General features: G+C 42.4%; 1 protein-coding gene and 1 pseudogene across 1 annotated transcript in view; both read left to right on the forward strand.

The window, feature by feature from the left end:
* NEDD9 (neural precursor cell expressed, developmentally down-regulated 9) overlaps nucleotides 1–17,180 on the forward strand; it is a 179,274-nt gene that overhangs the window by 76,818 nt on the left and 85,276 nt on the right. The gene's annotated exons all lie outside the window — the stretch shown is intronic.
* On the forward strand, nucleotides 6,371–8,020 carry LOC102245466 (annotated as a pseudogene).

The raw sequence follows: 17,180 nt of genomic DNA on the forward strand, positions 1-17,180 counted from the left end.
TGCCTATGGATTCTTCTAAGATTTTCATGGTTTCCTTTCTTACGTTTAAGTCTTTTATCCATTTTTAGTTTATTTTTGTGTATGGTGTAAGTTGGTGGGCTAGTTTCATTTTTTTGCATATATCTGTCCAATTTTCCCAAAACCACTTATTGAAGGTAGTCTCTTAGTTTTAAGGGTCTTAGGCAAACTACTTAACATTCTGAGGTCTCCCTTCTCCACCATAACAGCTAGCCAGGAAAATAAATAAAATTTGTATCTCCCACTTGGCTGAAAATTAAGGGGCTGGTTTAATCTAAACATTTCTTGTCACATAAAATCAAGTAACAATGATAATAGATTTACAACAGTGCCAGATTACATTACATTATTTAGCTGCCTTTTCCAAAATACAAACATCTATATAATAAAAGCCTAAGCTACTGTTATGGCGGAACGACCAGAACAACTGGTTGCTATGATGCACACTGACCACCAGGGCACAGACACTCAACATGGGGGCTGCCCCCTGGTGGTCAGTGTGCTCCCACAAGGGGAGTGCTGCTCAACCAGAAGCCAGACTCATGGCTGGCTAGAGCAGTTGCAGTGGCTAGAGCCTCTCCCACCTCTGTGGCAGCACTACGGAGCAGCGAGCCGAGCTGTAAGGAGCAGCGAGCAGGTGGGTGGTAAGGAACCAGGGGTCCCGGACATCCCCCGAGGGATCCTGGACTGTGAGAGAGTGAAGGCCAGGCTGAGGGATCCCCCCCCCAGTGCATGAATTTCGTGCACTGGGCCTCTAGTATTTCATATATTTACAGCGAAGGCCAGGCTGAGGGATCCCGCCCCCCCCAGTGCATGAATTTCGTGCACTGGGCCTCTAGTATTTCATATATTTACAGATCATGTATTAAAAATAGTAAAAGTTTTAATTATATGTGCCTTCAGTTTTTAAAAAAATATGTTTGTATTGATTTCAGAGAGAAGGGAGATAGAGTGAGAGAAATAGAAACATCAAAGATGAGAGAGAATCATTGATCAACTGTCTCCTGCACACCCCCCTACTGTGGATCGAGCCCGAAACTGGTCAGTAGAACCATGACCTCTTGGTTCATGAGTAAATGCTCAATCACTGAACCACACCAGCCAGGCCATGCCTTCATTTTTTAATCTTTCTTTCACATTCTCTTCTTTTCATGCTCACTGTTCCACTCTTTAAAAGAAATTTTATCCTTAGAAGTTGGGGGAATATTGTGCCCATCTTATCAACAGTGATATTGCAGCCAGTGAAATTAATGGGTTTACTGAATCACAGGTTAGTTTATGGCACAGCTTGGGCTCAAATCAATGGTCAGAATGGGGAGCAGAAGGGATGGAGGCAGGTCCTCCTGGAAAGAAGGTAACTTTCAGAATTAAACTAGTAAAATTGAACATAAAATACATGCAAACTAATAAAACAGAATGGATATACTTAGCCAATTGTGGAAGTAAGCCAAGAAATCATCCATCTATGTGTAAAAGAGAAGTCTGTGGGAGCATCTAAATTACAGTCCCACTGATCTGGGGGTACAGTAATGAGAAAGATGTATATATGGTTGTAAGTTAGTGAGCAGAAAACTAAGTGTCTGCATCGTGCCTGTTTGGATAAAGGCTATGTGAACAGAAGGCATTGGTTAGCCAAGGAAGCAGTAAAAAGAATCAGAGTCATAGAGGCCCTCTGAATGGCAGAGCCCATCAACCTAGAAGATTTAAGGAAGGCAATCTTGGCAGTGTTCACCAAAGCATTATGGTTCCCTTGGCAAGACTGTCCCTTTTGTGGATAAGAGTGCCTCAAGCCATTGATAGTAATAGTCTAAGATCAAGTAAAAGCTTTTGTACTGATTCTGTAGACACCAAGCAACTTTGTGATAATTTGGCTTCTCATACAGTGAGTCTATTGACAGTCCTGCCTCAAAGCTTGCCAGTTGTATTATTATTTTAAATTACTATAATTATATTGATGTTGTAAGCAGGTTCCACCATAAGCATGCCAACAAAATCACTTTTATGGAACTAACAGACCATAGACCATGGTATATTCTTCAAGTTAAACATCACCTTATGGGGTACACCTGGGCAGGCAGCCCAGCAACAGTTCAGGCTTCACTCTATTCTTTTTGAACTGCAGCTGAACCAGCACGTGTAATTTTGACTCAACCATATATAAAGTCAAGATCAAGATGTTCTAATAATATGACTGCCTTTAGTGATCTGACAAAACAATTGCCATATTGTAAGCAGAAGCAGTCTTCAGAATGAAGGGATGGAAAGAACCTAAACCATTTTAACAGGCCACATACTAATTTTCAATTGTATCTGGGACTCCGCCATAGACAACTTTATCAAAGATACCAATGTAGCTGACAGGCTAATGTTTTCCAGGTTTTTTCACACCTTATCCAGTTGCAGTAATTGTTAGGTGATAAATACAGTGACAGCTCATTACAAAATTCAGCTTCCAGAGCTGAAAGGTGAAGTGGCACCTCTCACCTGCTGGGTGATAGGTTAGCATCTTACCCCTGTCCCTTCTCCACTCTCCACCCAACTCTGGAATATTGTGCACTTTTGAGGCATTAGATTTCACACAAAACCTGTGCTAGTGAAAATGAAGTCTGAGTTAGTATAGAACTTCAGGAATATATAAGACAGTACATAGAGGGCAGGGCTGAAGTAATGAAGAATATGGCATAAGAACTCAAGAGCATTCTCCCCATTTATGTGTGTGTATGTGTCTGTGTCTGTGTGTCTGCTTCCCCTGTGTGTCTAGGGAGAAGGGTTTGTATATACTTGTGCCCTCGTGCCAGCTTGTCACACACATATAAATCCATATCCACAGATGTTACACATATTTAAAGTGTATGTTTTTATAATGTTGCGATACATATACTCCTATAAAACCATCACCACAATGAAGATAATGAACATAACCATCACCCTCAAAAGTTTCCTTGTGCCCTTTACAATCCTATCTTCTGCTCCTTCCTATTCCTATTCCATTCCCAGGAAACCATTGATCTTCTTCATGTCATTATCTATTAGTTCACAATTCCTGGACATTCATTTAAATTAATCACACAGTACATACTTATTTTGTTTTTTGGATTCTTTTACTCAGCATAATTACTTTGGTTTTCATCTCTGTTGTGGCATATATCAATAGCTCATTTTGTTTTCATTGTTGCTAAGTAGAATTCATTATATAAATGGACCACAGTGTATTTATCTATTCACTTGTTGATAGGAACTTAGGTTATTCACAGTTTGGGATGATTAGAAATAAAGCTTGATGAGCATTTGTATAAAAGTCTTTCTATGGACATGTGCTTTCTTTTCTCTTGAGTGAAAACCTAGGAATAGATGACTAGGTCATATGGTAGATATATACCTAACTTTCTAAGAAACTGATAGACTGTGTTCCAAAGTAATTGTACCATTTTATAGTCCCATCAGCAATATATGAGAGCCCCAGTTCTTCCATATCCTTGCCAAACTTGGTGTGATCAGATTTTTCTTTTTATTTTAGCCATTCTAATATGTGTGGAGTGTTATTTTATCATGGTTTTACTTTGCATTTCCCTAATGACTAATGATCTTGAGCATCTTTCCATTTGCTTACTTGTCATATGTCTGTTCATATAATTTGTCCATTTTGTAAATTGGGTTGTTTGTTTTCTTATTATTGAGTTTTGAGACTTTTAAAATCCATTATGAATGCAATTATTTTGTTAGATACATTCATGTGTTATAAATATTTTCTTCCTGTCTCTAGCTTGTCTTTTTATTCTATTAACAGTGTCTTTGGAAGAGCAAACATTTTTAACTTTGATGAAGTCCTGCTTATTAATTTGTTCTTTTATGGATTATGCTTTTGGTGTGATATCTAAGAAATCTTTGCCTGACACAAGGTCAAAACATTTCTCCTATATTTTATTCTAGAAGGTTTATGGTTTCGGTTTTATGTTTATCTTTGATCCATTTTGGGTTAATACTTACATGATGGGAGGTATGGATTGAAGTTCATTATTTTAGATATGGATATCCATTTATACTAACACCAACTGTTAAAAGGCCCATGTTTCTCCACTAAATTTTCTTTGCACCATTGTCTATGATATGTGTGGAGATCTACTTCTGTTCTATTTATCTATTTGTCTATCTTTAAGCCAATACCACACTCTCATGACTAGTGTAGCTTTATAATGTGTTGAAGTCAGGTAGCATTAGTCTTTCAACTTTGTTCTTCTTTTGTCAATATTTTTGCCCTTTTTTGCTTTTGTTTGTTTTGTTTCATCTTGCTATTATAGATCCTTTGTGCTTCTACATGAAATTCAGATTAGTTTGTAAATTTCTACCCAAAAAAAGCCTACTGATATTTTGATTGGGATGATGTTGAATCTACAAATCAATTCAGAGAAATTGACATCTTACCAATATTGAATGTCCTGATTCATGAACACATTATATCTCTCCACTTATTTAGGTTTTCTTTAATTTTCTCAGCAATATGTTACAGTTTTAAGTGTACAGGAAACTGTAAACATTTCTCATTCACAGACAATAAGGGAGAATGAACAATTTTTTCAAGACTGACAAACTATAGGCACCAGAGGCTCAAGCCCCTGCACTGTATTACAGCAATGCTACACAAGGACTATAAAGAGGGGATGATGATACCTACTTCCTAGAATTGTGAGCAGTAAATGAGAGAGCACAATTATGTCGTTTAATATAGCACAGGCTGTGGGTCATATTTCCTGTGTTCAATCCCAGCTCTACCACTTATAGCCAAGTGATCTTGGGAAATTCTCAACCCCTCTAGAGTTCAGTTTTCTGATGAGCAAAATGCAGAAAATACTAGCACCTCCTTCCTAAAGGTCCTCATGAGGATCAAATGAGCAGCCAGGCTAATACCTGAGATGCTTCCCTATCACACCTGGGCACAAGTGGCAGAGCACTCTGAATGATGGCCACCCCACAGTAGCTGAGACCCCTGTCACAGGGCACAGTAAACCCACAGTGACCTTGCATGATGAGGGCACCTGGGGAATGAATGCCCTGACCTCACCTCCTCCATCCTTCCAACTAGAAGCCAGAAGGCAAAGAAGCCCATCAACAGAGTCCCTATAGGTGAGACTCTGGGGCACAGAGCAGGGGAGAGGAGGTTAGATGGTCCTGGAAGAGCAAGTAGAAGATTTCCAGCCTGCCCCCTAAGGGGAGTCCAGCCACTCCTGAGACCATTCATTTCAACTTGGGACAGCTCTGACTATTGGGAAGTTTCCAGTCAACCCAGGGATTCCGTACAGAACAGACCTAATGCTTCATCCTCAGGACAACACGACAACTAGAAGACAACTGCCCACATATCTCACAGTCAAGTGCTGGAGATTTCAATTTAGTCATTGACCCCAGTGTCCAATGGAGATTGAAGGTTAGGGTCTCCTCATGTCTTTTCCTTAGCACAGTGATTCTTAAACAGGGGCAGTTTTGCCCCCAGGAGATATTGGCTATGTCTGGAGACATTTTCATTGCCACAATGTTGGGAGAGAGTCTTCATGGTCCTGGCATCCAGTGTGTAGAAGCCAGGGATGCTGCTAAACACCCTACAGTGCACAACACAGCCCCACAACAGAGAACAGCATGATCCCAAATGTCAACAGTGTCAAGGACAAGCAACTCAACAGGAGCTGAGTCTGTGTGAGGCTGCTGCTGTAAGACATTCCCCAGAAGCCATGCCTTGAAGATACCTCTGTGTACCTAGGCTGAAATATTTGTTTTCAGAGTGAGCTAATAAAAAACAGTACCAGGGCCCTTTGAGAGTGGGGAGGGGAGGAGTTACTGGGAGCAGAGATGCAGGGCTGAAGCAGATGAGCGAAGTGGGGCGAAGTGGGGCGAAGTGGGGCGAAGTGGGGCTCTTGGCTTATGTTTGGCATGGTCATTGTCGAATTTCCCCTTGCTCAGTGCCCCAACTTCTGAGCTAATGGTGGGGGAAGAAATGAGGCTGGACTCTGGTGGACCAGTGCCAGTCGCTCAGCAGCCCACAAGCTGTCATCACATCCCCACATCAGCTTTTTGCAGGCAAGCATGTAAACAAGAGGAGCCACAAGAAACATCAGAAAGAAATCAAAGTCATTTGGTCTGCTGTAAGGAACAGGCTGATGGAATATTCCAGTCCAGTCCAAAAGACATGACCAACTCTGACAACAGGAAACCGTCTGATGTTCAGATACCCGGAGCCTGAGTTCTCCTTGTGTTTGCACCATTTCCCAGGGAACCAGCGCTGGCACCCACCTGGTGAGTGCTCGTGTTTGTCCAATCACTCACATCAGGACTAAACAAGTTTTAAATGTCAACTATGACCATGAATCAAGAGCAGGTGGACTTAGCTTCTGCTAAAGAGCAGGTGGGAATATTTGATAAACATATGCCTCATATGGCAATTTCTTTTCTTTGGCATCTATAGATCAATAAGAAGTATCATATTTCAAGTGAATCTTCCTGATACCTGAAGTTGACCTATTTAAGAGTAACCTTAATGATGTCATTTTGGGAGGTGAAAAGCTTTCTAAAAGGTGTATATTTCCTTTGCGTCAGTAAACAAAGTATGTTAACAGTAATTCTACCTTAAGTGACTCAGGGAGGTGGACAGCCCATTCCTCGCACGTGGCATTCACCTCGTGGTGGTGGCTGTGTCCCTGCACACGACTCAGAGCGATTCAGACAAGTGGGATGATACAGCACTGATCAAAACTTAGATAAAGCTGTGGCCTCATATGAGCATGCTCTAAAGCAGTGGTTCTCAACCTTCTGGCCCTTTAAATACAGTTCCTCATGCTGTGACCCAACCATAAAATTATTTTCATTGCTACTTCCTAACTGTAATGTTGCTACTATTATGAATCGTAATGTAAATATCTGATATGCAGGATGGTCTTAGGCGACCCCTGTGAAAGGGTCGTTCGACCGCCAAAGGGGTTGCGATCCACATGTTGAGAACCGCTGCTCTAAAGAATGGTGACATTTCTGAAGCTTCAGATAAATCAAAAGGCACACCTAAAAGAAAACCTGCTAAAAATAAAAGCCAAAAAAAGAATAGCACAAGTCCCTTGAAGCAGTGGAAAATTGGTGACAAATGTTCTGCCATTTGGTCAGGAGAAGACTGCATTTACCCAGCGATCTTTGCTGCCATTGATTTTTAGAGAGAGAACTGTGATGTGGCTTTTACCGGCTGCGGAAATAGAGAGGAGCAAAATCTGTCTGATCTACTTTCCACAAGGGCTGAAGTAGCTAGTAACATAGAACAGGGTGCTCAGGAGAATGAAAATGAAAGTCAAATTTCAACAGATGAAATGATAACTCCTGCATGTATCCTGGAAACAAACCAAAATAACAGCAAGTCAAAAGCTGTTCTGTGGAATCCTTCTCTCCCTCCACCCCTCTCCCCAGGTCAGGATCAGAACTGGCACCAGGAAAGCTATGTCTAAAATTCAATGGCCCACCACCCTTCCTATCATGCTGGCTGCCTTCATTTCCTCTGAACCACCAATAATCCCACCACCACCTCCCATATGTCCAGATTCTCTTGATGATCCTGATGCTTTGGAAATTATGTTAATCTCTTGGTACATGAGTGGTTATCCTACTGGTTACTATATGAGTTTCAAACAAAATAAAAAAAGAAGGAAGGTGCAGTATTTTTTAATAGGTGCAGCTCTCTCCCAAGGAGAAGGATATTTTGATGTGCCCTGGTCGATGTGAACAAAGTTTACATCATTTTCTTTATGAATACTTGGTTGAGTGGCACAAACATCTGCATTTGCTTTTGTTGCATGTGACTCATGCTTAATCATCCAGGTATTTCTAGGGAATAATCAGTCTGAATAACCGAACATGAAAATATGAATGGGTAAAACAAACTCAAGATCACATATAGTGCAGAAAAGTTAATCTGTCAATATCACTATTGAGCACATTTGTGTATTGTAACTTTCTTAGTATGTTAAGCTTTTCATATATTAATGCCTTTAAAAATAAATGATAAGTAAAAAAGTAACTCAGGACAATTACTATCTATAATAATAAAAACATAATATGCTAATTAGACCAGACAGCCGAACAACCTTCTGGACGTCATTCCGGACGTCCTTCTGGACAAAGCCACCACGGCAGAGGTGGTTAGGAGTAATCAGGCAGGCTGGCCTGGTGAGCAGTTAGGGGCAATCAGGCAGGCTTAAAGTGGTTAGGGGCTATCAGGCAGGCAGGCAGGTGAACAGTTAGGGGCGATCAGGCAGGCAGGCAGAGGCAGTTAGGGGCAATCAGACAGGCAGGTAGGCGAGCAGTTAGGGGCGATCAGGCTGGCAGGTGAGCGGTTAGGAGCCACCGGTCCTGTATTGTGAGAGGTATGTCCGACTGCCAGTTACACCGGCAGTTGGGGTCCCAGATTGCGAGAGGGTGCAGGCCGGGCTGAGTGACTGCCAGTTACACTGGCAGTTGGGGTCCCAGATTGCGAGGGTGCAGGCCGGGCTGAGGGACACCCCCCCCTCCCCTGTGCACGAATTTCATGCACTGGGCCTCTAGAAATGTAATAATAAGAAAATAACCTGTTTTCAGACCCAGGAACAATTTGCCCAAGCATTAAGTGAACCCAGATCATGACCCTTTTTCAAGGAATGGAGATGGAAGAGGGGCTGTTCTTGCACAAACTCTCCATAGCTTCTTGTTATCCTCCCTTTGTGTAGCTGTCAGCTGTTACTCTTATATCACCAGGCCTATCCACGCATAATCCTTGCCTTCTAGTAAGAGCTACTGTGGGCTAGGACATAGTTCTCAATTTTCGACAGCATGCTAACATCTCCGGGGAATTTAAAACACTATCCATTCCTGCATCCCATTTCCAGTGTTCTGACTTCATGTCTGGGGCATGTCCTGGGCACAAGGACCGTTTCAAAATCCCCAGGTGATTCTGTTGTACAACCAAGGTTGAGAACCATTGGAGTAGGAAATCTGATAGCCTATCTTATTAGAATGAAGTAACATTAGAGTTAATTGTGACCTGTGAGGTTTTCCTATGAATAAGCTTCAGTATATGAGCTAATAAGCTTTAGTATATGAACTACTATTAGAACTCTTTGCGTCTTTGTGTCCACTTTCTCATTCTTAGCTGTGCTCCAGGAAGTGATGTGAGCTGGAAGAGAGATAGGATGGATCAGTGGTTAAGTGCTAAGAGTTTAGAGCTCAACTGTCTAGGTTCAAACCTTGACTCTGCCACTTACTGTGCTACCTTAGGCAAGTGCCTGAACCTTTTTGTGGCTCAGCCTCATCAATAAAGTGTTGGGAGGATAAAATGGGTTCATGCACACAGAAAACTGAGAATAGAGCCTGGCACAACGTCAGTGTTTGTTTTGGCAAGAGACAAATTCACTTCAGATTATCAAGGTAGAGAGACAGAGGTGTGGGCAGGGCTAAGTGAATAAATCAGGGTGTTGCAGCAATAACGGGAGGCTGGTACCATCCTAGGCTGAACGGAAAGGAAGTAGTGTTTTGGGAACCCAGTGAAAGTTGAGTCTGTAAAGAGACACAGCAACCGCCATATGAGACAAAGAAGCAGAGAGGGAGCAGGAAGAAAGTACCCTGGCCTCTCTCTCCTTCTACCTCTGAACTCAGGGTCAGCTTCTCAGGGCTCAGAACTAAGCACAAACAAGGGGGAAAATGAATCTGCATGTGTGGGGAGGTAAACGGGAAGACCCAGCACAGTTAGCTACCAGTAAGTATCACTTGAGTCAGGAAGTCATCAAAGAAAGCCCTTGTTGCCCCAGAGTGGGCAAACCTGACATAGCAGAGCTGCAGAATCAGGAGAATTACCCCTCAGGCCGCACTCATTCTGGAGGAAAGATGCCCTGCCCTTTTGCACCAAACTGAGATAGTTCAATGTTGTGTGGGCAAAAGTCCAATTTTAAAATTGTCATATGCTCGTTGCGTATTTCAGGGCTTAGTGCAAAGCCCTACATCCCTATGGACTAGTTCATGTTCCTGTCTGGCCCTTTCCTCACTTGCTCCCCCTCCTCTCTCTCCATCCCTGTCCATGCGCATCAGAAGACAGAGCTTCCAGCTCACTTCCTTTCCTAATTGAGACACATTCCTAAGCCTGACTTGCGGCATACTTTGGAATTTTTCCTCCATCACTTCCCCACCCCCAAAACACCACCTCTTTTTTCTCACTCATGAATGTTGACCTTTTGTCCAATAAAGTGCTCAGTCTTCCAACCTCCCACTATCTACTTAAGTAGCCTTTCTTGGCTGTGTTTTCCTTTGCCCTACAAAGCTGTCCTTGGAGCCTCATTACCTATCAATTACTGAGTGACATAAGCAGAAGCAGAAGCCCCTATCTTCCAGGCACTTCCATTCCCAGTGTGAGGGGTAAGAGACAGTGCTCAGGTTGGCAGGTGGCTTTCCCCATAGACATCTATGCACTGTGGTAGTTTTCTTTCCATGTGTTGCAACTGCATCCAATGAAAGTTATGAACTTTTAGATTCACGCCTGGATGCTTCTGGAACTTTCCACACTGTGCTGATACACACACTTGGTTGCACTGGAGACCCTGCCGTGACCCTGTCTTCATTTATATCATCAAGTTTTTTGCAGATTCTAAGACTAGATATTCCTTTACTAGATTTAATCAAACTATTCATCCTTATTACTTCATTATATTCATTCCAAATTCCTTTGGAGTCATGCTTTCCATCACATACACACATCATAATAGCCATATTCCACTCTATTCCCCTTTGGAAGCCTGGCAAATGTTACTCTTAGGCTGTTCTGAGTAAAAAGAGAACATGCCTGTCCCCCTCCCAGTACTTAGGCACCCTGAAGTAAAAGCACCATAATGTTGGTGCCAATGCCCCCAGAGAGAACTGGGAATTGAAGATAATAAAGGCCTGGTGAGATCTGAGTTGGCAGGATTTTAACCATTGATGTGGGTTCAGAGTGGCTAGAACCATCAGTAGCAGAAATAGCAGCACTCACTGAACACACAGATCCTGGGGATTCAATAAATCCTTGCCCTCAGGAGTTTGCATTTTAGATAAGGAGAGAGAGGAACTCCCTTCCCCCCAATAATGCAGGCTGGCATAGAATGAATGCCAGGTAAGTAGTATATAAATAATAATAGAATTGCACTATAAAAATCTGTATTGCAAGCATTTCCCTTAATCAAGAGTAATTTCTACCCTGGTAATTTCCATTTCAATTGTTATTGGTGGGATTTAGCTTATATTTCTTAATCCATCTCTGTTTCCACATACATAATTTTGGTTCCTGAGAAATGTCTCCACTTCCAAATCTAATGTGTTGCTTGACATTTTAAATTTATGACACATCCACAAATTTACGAAGGATTTATTCATCAGTATCTGAAGAGATGTCTTAAAATGATGTCTTTAGATTGAAATATTTTAAAACAGAAATTAGGTGAAATTGCTCCCAGACTCCCTGTATGGGTAGGTTGAAATATATGGTTTATATTTTCAGTTCTCATTTTTTTTCAGCATGGGCACTACTTTAGCAAAGCCAATATCTCCAAGAAACAAACGCCCCCCCACCCAATTTGTCCACATGTGTCAATAGTAAAGAAATGATAAATTCCAATATTGAGCAATAAGAATGATTTTAGAGAATGTCTTAGCTTTAAGCTCATAGTGATGAACGTTATTACAAATAACGTTCACTAATTTGTCACAGTGACTCCTGCTCTGTGTCTTTGATGCTGTCCATACTCCTATCACAACTCTCTCACACAATGCTGTGCTCGCTGCCTGTGCACACGGTGGCCTCCGTGCTGGCTTGCATCCTCTTGCAGTGGGTCTTAATCAGCTTGGCATTTCCATCATGAAGCACAGTGCTTTGTGCCCAGCAAGCCCAGGGAAGGGTGACAAATGAATTTATCAAATAAGTGATGAATGGAAAATCATAGGCAATGATATTCCTGGACAGCAGGAATAGGCCTAGGAATAATTGTGAGAAAGGGAGGATGGTCTACGTTGTCAGTAACCTTCCCTAGCAGAAGGGCCCAGAATGTGGCACCAGCCGTACCTACATTTGCACTAAGGGGATGATGACTGAGCTGGTGACTAGGGGATAGGGATGTTGGGGTATCCTTTCCTGGTCTAGGGAAGGCTTTGAGGGGCAGGGCCTTCATTGCCCTTCATAACACATGGCACAGACTCTCCCTCAGGATGGGGCAGCCTGGGTAAGGACCAGACTACTTACCTTATGTAATTTCCCTTTTCAATAAATATTCTATTATTACTCCCATAGAACATAAAGGCCAGGTTACACGTAAATTAGGGTACATTCAAAATGCCTCTAACAAATAGTAACTCAAACTCTAACCTGTTTCTCAGGCTGGAAGTGGAAAGAGTTGAAGAATTTGTTCTCAGAGGACATTGGGATTTTGCTTGGAAAACATTTCAAGCAGATTGTCAAGGTCCATAAACCCTGTAGTTTGTAGTATTTTGTCATTTCACTGGGGCCTGTGGCTAAATTCTATCATTAGGAAGCAGGGGTGGAGGGGGGAGCACATTTGGATATTGAAGTGTCATTTATGTAGTTAGCTTCATTTCGTGGCTCAACTTGGGAAAATGCTAATGAAGACAGAAGGGATCCAACATAAGCTGACAGAGCACTTCAGCATCCCTATCCCACACACAGCAGTTTCTTCTCACCAAACATTAGAATTGAATCCATGGAGGTCAGGTGTCTAGATGGACAGGGTAATTTTCCAGGGAACAGCCCCATATTGAACAACCCCACTCTAAGGGATTGTACCACTCTCATGGGTTGCAATTCTGCCTCCAGTTGAATGAACAATGCCTAGAGTCACTTGGGCTTTGATAACACATACTCAAAACCTCAAATAAATGAGGTCATACTGAGTCTCTGGCAGGACAAAATCTGCCAGCAGGTGAGCAGGTGGTTGACAGCAGGTGGGGACTATGTAAAAGGCAGCACACATAACAGAGAGATAAGTATAGTCACCATCATCACACCTTCCCATCAGTGGCACAGTGAGATGCAGATCAAAATTCAGGTTGCCCTGGCTTTATGCAAACTCAACCTTTGGTACACTCATCGAGCAGGTGTTTGACAGCAGGTAGGGACTATGTAAAAAGCAGCACACATAACAGAGAGGTAAGTATAGTCACCATCGGTCACACCTTCCCATCAGTGGCACAGTGAGATGCAGGTCAAAATTCAGGTTTCCCTGGCTTTATGCAAACTCAACCTTTGGTACACTCATTATATAGAAACTAGCCTGACCAGTGTGGTTCAGTGGTTGAGCATCAATTTGTGAACTGGGAGGTCATGGCTCAAGTCACGTGCCTGGGTTTTGAGCTCAGTCCCCAGTGTGGGGCATGCAGGAGGCAACCGATCAATGATTCTCTCTCATCATTGATGTTTCTGTCTCTCTCTCTCCCTTTCTCTTCCTCTCTGAAATCAATAAAAATATATTAAAAGAAAATAAACTAAATTAGAGAGGGAGTATTTATTTACAAACTGTTTTTTTTCTCACATAACCAAAGTCTGAAATAGCACTTCTGTACTAGTAGTTATAATAACTTTTTAAGTTTCAACTTATATATTTTCAAGAATATATCTATTAAAAAATACACTCACATGAAGAAAGGTAGGTATGTAATTCACAATATCATATCTTGGGCATTCCTTTCAATAAAACTTCACCTTTTCTACCCCTAAGAAACCACTTTCTTGACTGCTAAATTAGGCAACAATTAAGCAATAGGAATGTCCTTTCTTCATACCCCAGCACAAAGCCAATGGTCCCTCTGATGATCTGTCGATAACGCAGACTAAAAAACAAGGACTGCTCTGTGACAGATCTGTCCGTTCGCCAGCCCCATTGCTGTGGGAGTCAGCATTTTGGCATGGACAGGACACTGGTTTCAGGGGCCAGGGAGAAGGGTTAATTAAACTGGGAGGAAGAGAAATGAAAACCAAGCAGACAGTTATGAAGACCAATTAAGATCAACAGTTCCATATCTGTGTGGATAAACAGTGCTCCCCTTTGCACACTGCAGAATGTGCAACAAAGTGTGAATAGGATGAAGCCAGAAATAAAGAAATAGTGCTCTTAACTGCACTCTCCGGGCAGGGCTTTTCTCTCCTTAACTTGGAGACTCCTCCACAGCCTCACTGTGTGGGCTTGCTCCTGGGTCACACACCGCGGGGTGTGTGGAAGCCAAGGCCAGTGCAACCTGGGCTTAGGGAGGGAGGAAGGAGACACACCTGCCATGACTGAAAAATGGAATTTTTCCAGTTAGTGACCTTGAGGTAAATCCATCAGATGATGGTGTTCTCCTCCCCTTTATTGCCCAGTGCTCATGCATCCAACCTTAATTTAAAACACTGTAATGAAAGGCAGACTAAGAAGCAAATCTGGATCAACCTGCATTCAAAAACTAGGAGATGATCATTTGTTTTGTTTTCTTTTGTTTTCTTTTGTTTTAATTTAAAAACAATCATAGCTTTTATCAAGTGCTGAATGTTAATATGAAATCTTGCACCAGCCTCACCTTCCTTCCACTGGGCTGTGGCAGGTAGGAGAGGTCACAGTTTGTGACCAATGAAGAAAGATTTGAGGGGAGGAATGATCAGATCTTATTTGTTTTTTGGGCATAATGAGCAATCTGTGAGAAGTGGAAGAAAGAAGAAGGCCAGTGGAAGGAAGTCTCCTGCTTTGATATGCTAGTTCATTGCCAGGCTGAGTTCTCATTTGACCTTCAGTGGTCAGGCCACCTAAGAAGTGCTTGGGAACTATCATCTCAATCAGAGAACCAGTCAGAGATATGCTTTAAAGGAAGGGATGCTTCTTGCTGCTCATTGTGGTTTTACAATACATGAGCCTGGTTTATATAGCAGCCGCACGAAGAAAGCTCTGTATAATATTGTCATACTTAAGCTATGTGCATGTTTACCGTTTCCTTACCAACAACAGCTGGAGAAATGGCTAAGTGAGACTGGGGAGGAGGGAAGGCAGTAGGAGGGGAATTAAACATTGGAACGGAAGACCTCCCACTTCCCTAATGCACGAAGCTCCAGATCCAGTCAGATGTAACTGGTATCAAAGTGTCGTGACTCTGCATTTTCCTTCCAGACACAGAGGAATTGAGGGTGGACGTAAAGTAGAACTGAAAATGAAGCAGAGGAAGCCAAAGACTTCTTACCTTGATTTCTTAATGTTCTAGGGTATATTTATTCCCACTCCACACTGGGCCCTTTATTTTGCTGGTGCAACCATTTAACTGTTTAGAGTGCACTCCTATTGGCCCTTCTCTTGGGGGGCCAATAGAGCTCAGATTGCACCTGCTAACTGGTGAGAGCCAGATCCAGCTATGCTATTGAATCATTCTGAAACCCGTAACAGGCCTGCAGTGCCTGGGCAGGCCTTTCTGTCCTGCGGAAGGCTGCTAACACAGGGAAAACAAGCCCGAAAGGATGCCAACCTTAGGAACAGGTCAACCAGGAGCTCTACACAATTACTGTTTCTCAACAGTGAGTGATTGCTCTGCCATTGCCTCAACTTGCAATGCCCTTTCTCCTACCTCCTGTCCACCCACTCCCAACTCCCCCTGACATCTAATTCCTCTTTTCTCTCCAATACTCACCCAAGCTATTACCTCTTCCTAGAAGTCTCCTCTGAAATCCTCAAGCAATTCTCTTCCATTGACTTTCCTCTTTGGATTCCGAAGTATCTCTTTGGATTTTCTCAGCAAGTAGACGGAAAAATTTTTGGAAGCAGAAACAATGGTCTTTCCATCTTTGCGTCTCCAAAACTAATCCCCATGGTAGGTGCTCAGCTAATGAATAACATTGATGTATACCTATAGCCACTTCACTAAACTGATGATGCAATAAGGGCAGTTAGTATTCATCTACTGGTCTCTTAGTCCCAGAGCTGCCATCTGGACACTGGGCCCCAGGCAGGTGTCTCACAATATACGTACAATACATGGTGGGGCAAAAGTAGTTTACAGTTGTATGTGAAACACAATATATTCTTGTAATATTATTTATTAATTATTATAGTATTTTTTTCATATTAACAACTGTAAACCCACTTGCCTGCCCTGTAAATAGAAGGGGAGACAGAGCATTGAAAGGTGGAAAGGTCACTGTAATCTCAATTTTACTGTTGGGAAGTGTAAATGTTGGGTCTCTCTCCTAGCACAGCAGTAGTGTCCCTTCTGGTGAATGATAAGATACATGTTTATGTCGCATATACATATTGTTAGAAAGCTTCAGTCCTGCACCTGCCTCCACTGGACTCCCTAAAAGACTGAGCACACCAAAGACTACACAGGCTTCAGGTTATACTCCCCTACTCCTAAGGCTCTGGCAAGTTGCTAAGTTGTCACTGTGCTTTGGAGATTCCTCCAAATCCATATATTTCAGTACCTCTTGATTTCAGCAGAGAAACTCATTATACCTTGTTGGTTAAGAGTGACAACAAAATGCAAAGATGCAGATATGGGCCTGGCAGACTCCTGACATGTTCGGTTCACAGTTATGTATAGACAACAGGTTCACCCCCTCCCCACCCCACCCCACCTCCCCCGTGCAGAATGAATAATGAGGATAATCACATCAAGAGTGAAGGAACCCTTCCCAATCGCCTTGTAAGTTAGGTTACTTAACTTCATTTAAGTCCCTAGGTTCCTTCCAGCTCATGAATGCAGATGTGACACCGCTAGGGATGTTGTATTCAGGATAAAGTTAAGTTTTCAAGCGTTTCCTGGCTTTACAGCTGCATCACAGGAGGCTGATAAGCCATGGCCAAAACTGTTCAAGGTCTCCAGCTGTCCTTAAAGTGTCTGCTTGTTTATTTTAGGTAGATAAGTGTTGCTATTATTCTTGGGATGGTAGGAAATGCCGGGGGCTAGAGATCACTGGAGACTTTTAAATTAGAACAGTGTGAAGAGATGCTGGAATCCCTGGTACATTAAAAAGGGGGAGGGGGAGAAACCACACACTCAGCATTTGGTGATACTGTAATTATAGCTCCTCTTAAGAGCAGTTAATAACCACTTGCTATTTTATAACCTAAGGGTAATGAACACTGAAGCTTTGCTTGTTAATTGAAGCTGACAGAATG

This window comes from Myotis brandtii, unplaced genomic scaffold (assembly GCF_000412655.1).
Source record: "Myotis brandtii unplaced genomic scaffold, ASM41265v1 scaffold56, whole genome shotgun sequence".
Lineage (NCBI taxonomy): Eukaryota > Metazoa > Chordata > Mammalia > Chiroptera > Vespertilionidae > Myotis > Myotis brandtii.